The sequence below is a fragment of the Malania oleifera genome, chromosome 11 (assembly GCF_029873635.1).
Source record: "Malania oleifera isolate guangnan ecotype guangnan chromosome 11, ASM2987363v1, whole genome shotgun sequence".
Lineage (NCBI taxonomy): Eukaryota > Viridiplantae > Streptophyta > Magnoliopsida > Santalales > Ximeniaceae > Malania > Malania oleifera.
This window is the reverse complement of record NC_080427.1, coordinates 55,877,451-55,883,450: the sequence shown is the minus strand read 5'-3', so window position 1 is coordinate 55,883,450 and position 6,000 is coordinate 55,877,451. Positions and strand designations below refer to the sequence as shown.

Below are 6,000 nucleotides of genomic sequence, written 5' to 3'. Positions count from 1 at the left end.
TCCTGCGTTCTCTGCGTTGCCAAGAGTTAGGGAATACACCCTCGCCTGGGTAATACCCCTCTAATATCCACCACGTGGTGCTTGAGCACCTCCTCGATATGGTTGTTGTGGGGGTGTGTTGCTCCCCAACGTGCCGCACTCATGCACCATATGGCATAGTCTGCCACACCAGTAGCAAACACTTAAACCCATCATACACTTCCTTACATGCTGTTTGCCTCAAGTAGGACAAGCAAAGGAAGATGTGGTACTCTAAGATGTACCACCACCAGTTTCTCACTACTGGCCTCCACCACCACCATATTTCTTCCAAGTGTCCCGCCTCGCACCTGAATAAGAACTGGAAGGTGCTAGCCTCTTCTTCGGAATTTGAAACTCTGAATTCCTCTGCAGGCTCTCCTTTACCACGGTGGCCTTATCCACCAGTGTAGCAAAATCCTAAATCTGCAGTTTCGTTGTTTGCTTCTGTATCTCCTTATTCAGACCCCTATCAAACTTCCAAGTTTTCCTCGCCTCATTCGACACCATAAACGGAGCAAAGCGAGACAGCTCCATGAATCTGGCGACATATTGCTGTATCGTCAACTGCCTTGAGTCGGGATCATAAACTCCTCCATCTTCGCGTTATTGACAGTGGTTGGAAGTACCACTCAAAGAACACCTCTTTGAAACGACCTCATGTCATCGCCACCTGTAGCAGTCTCTACTCCTCCAACATCCTTACTAATTCCCACCATCTCTCGGCTTCTCCAGTCAACTTGAACGTCGCATAGAGCACCTTCTGCTCATCTATGCAACGTAGAACAGTCAAAATCTTCTCGATCTCCCGAATCCAATTCTCTACTTGGATTGGGTCTATACTCTTTACAAAGGTAGGAGGCTTCAGTTTGGTGAATTGATTAATAGAACCTCCTAGCTCGGCCGTGGGATGGTTTTTACCCCTAGAATTCCGCATGACCTCCACCATAAACTGCTAGGCGAAGTCAAGAAGTACCATCGTAGTATCACTGCCAGCTTCATAGCCAATCCCCTCACTGTTACTACCACTAGTGTTCGTAGTATTATCCCTAGATTCCATGCAAAAGAGACAATTAAAAAATTGTTTAGAATCTTGGTACCCTACATATATGCTACTACTACAATATTATAAGACTCATTTCAATGACTTAACGTCCCTAACAACGACATACTCTACTAACTTGATAATCTCATTCTATCTCAAGTTCCGCCCCTCCACTCGAAAACAAAACAGTCAATGGATTGTTATGATTTTCTGAACTAGTCGACTGATCCAGAAAAACACAGAAGTCCACCAATAGATTTCTGTCTCCAGGCTTATGAAACTAAACTCGAAAGTCTTATCATAACCATTCATATCCTTGTCTTACTCTAACTCCTGTACTCTGGTAAGATATCTTAACCTCGTCTAACCAAGTCAACAAGACCCAACAACCTAGTTAGTTCTGATACCAACTGTAACGCACCAACCCTCTAGGTGGGCCCAGAGTGCCACTAAACATACATAATATACATTTTTCTGATACATATACATCTCACCCAAACAAGGAGAAAACGGGTGTTCCATAATGTTCTGTATAAACATAAACAGTGGAAATACATACATACATCTTCAAAAAGTTACTAGAGTATCTAGCTATTTCCCATTTACATCCAAACATAATTAAAAACATAACCTGCTACTACAATTCCCAAAAGAGAGATACAATGTCTAATATCTCACAAATTCTGGCAATGACTGTCTACTAGCTAAACTCAGTCTGGCAGGACTCTATGCTCGATCCCTCGAAGGACCTGAAACAACATTTGTATGCTAGGATGAGACACTTCTCAGTTTTCTTTTGATCAAAACATCAATCTCCAAATTTATGCTCTAAAAAATAAAATATATATATAATTTTTTGATTAGTTATTAAATGTTTAATATATTACCAAATTATAATTTTAAAAATAACTTCAATTGATGTGTTACAAAACAAATTATTTATTGAATAATAAAAAAATTATATTAAGAATGAGAATAATGGATTATTCACCATCTGTGTCACAAATTATACGATCTGAATTGTCATAAATATGGATTATGAAACTTTTTCCTTGAATTTTTCCTTCATTTTGCATGAAAAATCCAAAATTTTTAAATCTAGTAGTGTTACTATTTTTTGGCCATCAAGTTAAATCTTTTTCTCTAATATTTTTTTCAAACATGACCTAATATTTAACTAAAATTATATATTGTGTAGTTAAACTTGAGACAATTTACATTTGGTTGGGATAAATTAAACCCTTTCTCTTCCGTTTCTTTTTTTGCAACAATTTTATTTTATTTTATTTTTTTTTTTGCAATCTTTCAAACCAAAAGAATAATAATTTTGGTTCAAAACACATTTAAATTTTCTTAAATGATCACAAAAAAACATTTTAATTTGTATGCTTTTAAATTTGCGTAGAAACCAAAAATACATTTTTTTTTTATCACTTTCAGAATTTCATTAAAAAAACTTGAAAAATCTAAACAATTTAATAACATCTTTTTCCCCATGTGTACAAAAATAGAATGGTATTGGATATAAAAATGAATTAAAAAATGTAAAAAATAATTCTATCGCACGTAAAATTCATTTTTAAAATAAAATTTTATATAGAAGGGTACCCAATTTTAGTCTTAATATTTTTCAAGAAAAGCATCAGTGTTTTTTTAAAAATGAAACTTTTTCACTGATAAAACAAAAAAACGAAAAACAATGATATAATTTTTTAAGATCCCACTTGAAATCTTGAAAATATTACAAAACAAATATCATAAAATTCTCATTTACATATTTAGTTATCAACAAAAATAAAATATACATATACTAAACTATAAATAAAAATTAAATCTTACATAATTATTAATATTTAATTTTTAAAAATTTTTAATAATGTAAAATAAATTTTATCTTTCTATTATTTAATAGAGAAAGAAAATATAAAGCTAATTATTTTTCTTTTCCTTTCCCTTTTTCCACACGGACCTAAAACTCAGACATAGAAAAAGGTATTTTTTTACTAAAAAAAAAAAAAATCGGCTCACCAGAAGATCAGACCCGATCGGATCGGATCGGATCGGACGGCGAACGAAGCTCGTACAGCATCTGAGACAGAAGAAGATGAGAGAGAGAGAGAGAGAGAGAGAGAGAGAGAGAGAGAGAGAGAGAGAGAGTTTAAAAATGACAAAAAAACAAAAGAAAATACAGAGTTGGATGTGAAACAAAATGGGGAAAGATAGAGATCAGACGTCTATGGAGGCAGCTGAATGCCTGGGGTTTCTAAGAAAGCCTTGTAACGAGATCGAAAATACAAGTTAAAAAAAGAAAAAAAAGGATAGGGGGAGAAGGAGGGGGAGGGCGAGGGCGAGGGCTCAGAGAGTCGCTATCTGTGCTCAGAGAAGTGCTCAAAGCTCTTCTCATACAAGAGGTGTCAGAATATTAAAGCTCTCTTCATCTTTGCCCTCCAACAAGCCAGAATTGTGAAAAACAAAAAAAAAGATAGGTGAGAGAATGATTTTGCGGAAGCCGGCGGCGGAGATCGGAGAAGGGGTTGAGGCGGAGGAGATGGGGGAAGGGGTTGAGGCGGCGTAGCTAGGGTTCGGAACGGGGAATGGTTGGGGAAAACGATTAGGGTTGTTGTTTGGTGATGGGGTGGGTTGCACTTAAATAGAGTTCGTTGATTTGTGTTCATCCGGTTCACTAATTGAGATGCGCCACGTGGCTTGTTGACTGTTGTCTTCCTGTCACTTTTCGTCGGATGGCTGATCGCGAACCGAGCGAACGGAACCGGTCTCTTGGCATTCATCCAAGTTAAATCCCCGTCTGATTCGGTGGGCTTCAGAAGAAGCTTCGCCGTTCATCTTAACAAAAGTGATCTTGGCCGTTCATTTGTTTATGGTCACCAAATTCACATCTTTATTTTATATTTAAAAATTTAATTTATAAAAATAAGGACAATATAAATTTTTAATTCAAATATTGAGTAAGTGTCGATTCTAAAAGGAAAATTACTTTTAAAAAAGTTAAAAGAATTTTAAATTTATGAAGAGAGTGGAATAATTAGGGGTGAATATAATTCGGTCAATATTAAATAAATCGAGCAAATTAAATTAGTTACATTTGGTTAAAAAAGCATTCAGTTTGCGTTAGTTTTTATTTTTGTTATTTTTTTTTTTCTTTTTAGTTCAGCTTTGGGAACCAAATAATACATATTTATATATATATTTATATATATATTATGTATATTAAAAATCTTAACTTTCTTAAAATTAGTTTTGAACTTCTAGTTCTTTCTAAACCCTAAAGACCTGCTTTCTACTATTCATGAATCTTTCTCTTCAAGTCTCATTGATCATGTTCAATAGTCGTAGTGGTGCCCACTCACCTAGCCTTCATTCCTTGATAGCTCGGCCCTCGACCCTCCCCCATTAACCAATTCCTAGTTTGGCAGTCCCTAAATTTCCCTACACTTTAACTTTGTGACACTATCAGCTTACCAAATTGGTAATTGGCATTTAGCAGCTCCCGACTTTTATTAAGGTCATTGTAGACACACTATTTTGACCGGAGGGCCATTGTAAAAAAAATTAGGCATTCTCAATGCTCATAGGGGGGGTCCGAAATACTGAATTTCAGGGAAATACATCAAAGAAATACCGTGAAATACTAGAAATTTTCAAATAGGAATATGCCAAAATATTCGGATTGGTCCAACTGGCACTTGCATACATGCACAGATTAGAGGAAAATCAAGCAATAAAGAAGAAATTTCTTCCCTAAAAATTGAATAATCTACAATTAAATTGAATGATTTGTAATAAAGAATGATATTTTGTTTCCTAATTCAATTGATTTTCTTGATATTTGCATGGAAAGAAATCATCTAATGGAGCCTATAATAGAAACTCTCTGCAATTGGAAAGAACGCGCATGGAAAGAAAAAATTTGCCCTAGATGACTTGATTTTCTTTTATTGATGGATGAAGCCCTAACCCTATAAAAAGGAGGCATCCGCAATGGGAGTGGACGGCCACACAAAGGGAAGCACAACCTCCTAAGGAGAGAAAGAGAGAGGATTAGAGGTGACTGCACAGTCAACTTGATCTAGACGATTGGATAGTGGTTTCTTGTCCAATGGAGCTGAAATTTTAACAGATTGTTCATGACTCACTCTTTTTAATTCTTATCAGTTGTATTATTATTTAGAGCTTTAAAAATTTGTTTTCGCGCCTTGTACATCAGTCTTATTGTAGCAGCAGCTTGAAGATTGGATGTGTCTACGCAGTCAGCTTGATGTAGGCGATCGGATGGTGATTTCTTGTCCGCTAAAGCTGAAATTTTAACATGTTGTTCATGACTCATTCTTCATAATTATGACTATTTCGATTACTATTTTGAAGTTTGCAACTTTATTTTTGTGCCTTGGATAACAGCCTCATTGCAATAACATCTTTAGGATGGGAGATGCCTACACAATCAGCTTGATGTAGACGATCGAATAGTGAGTTTTTGTTTGATGAAGCTGAAGTTTTAACAAGTTATTCATGACGCATTATTATTAATTATGACTGGTCGGATTATTATCGGGAGCTTTGCAACATTGGTTTTGTGCCTTGGACAACAACTTCATTGCAGCAGCAGCTCTAGGATCGAAGGCTGCCTAACACTTAGGTTCTCAAAGGTAATCCCTTTTCTATTATTATCATGAAAACTTATGCTTTGTTTTCACAATTAGAGGTGAGAAAGAAATAAAAAAGGAAGAAGAAAAATTAAGAAGGCAAGAAGGAGGTTACGACCATTAGAAGAGCTAAGAGCAAAGGATGAGGAAGAAGAAGAATCTAAGAGTACGATAGTCAGGTACCTTAAAAGTGAGTCCTTTTTGCTCTTTATTTCTTTTTCGATTATGTCATGGAAAATTTTTGGTTTGATTATGATGAGTTTATGCTATTATAAT

The 6,000-nt window shown here is 35.6% G+C and overlaps 1 long non-coding RNA gene and 1 other non-coding gene across 2 annotated transcripts; both read right to left on the bottom strand.

Moving 5' to 3' along the window:
- Nucleotides 1-1,564: 1,564 nt before the first annotated feature.
- On the bottom strand, nt 1,565-3,687 carry LOC131168485 (uncharacterized). The gene is made up of 2 exons (XR_009140307.1): nt 3,092-3,687; nt 1,565-1,812 (listed from the first exon to the last, which is right to left on the bottom strand). It is a non-coding gene; the product is annotated as an uncharacterized LOC131168485 (long non-coding RNA).
- On the bottom strand, nt 3,416-3,508 carry LOC131143610 (small nucleolar RNA snoR1). Its single transcript, XR_009133595.1, has one exon. It is a non-coding gene; the product is annotated as a small nucleolar RNA snoR1 (small nucleolar RNA).
- Nucleotides 3,688-6,000: the final 2,313 nt, after the last annotated feature.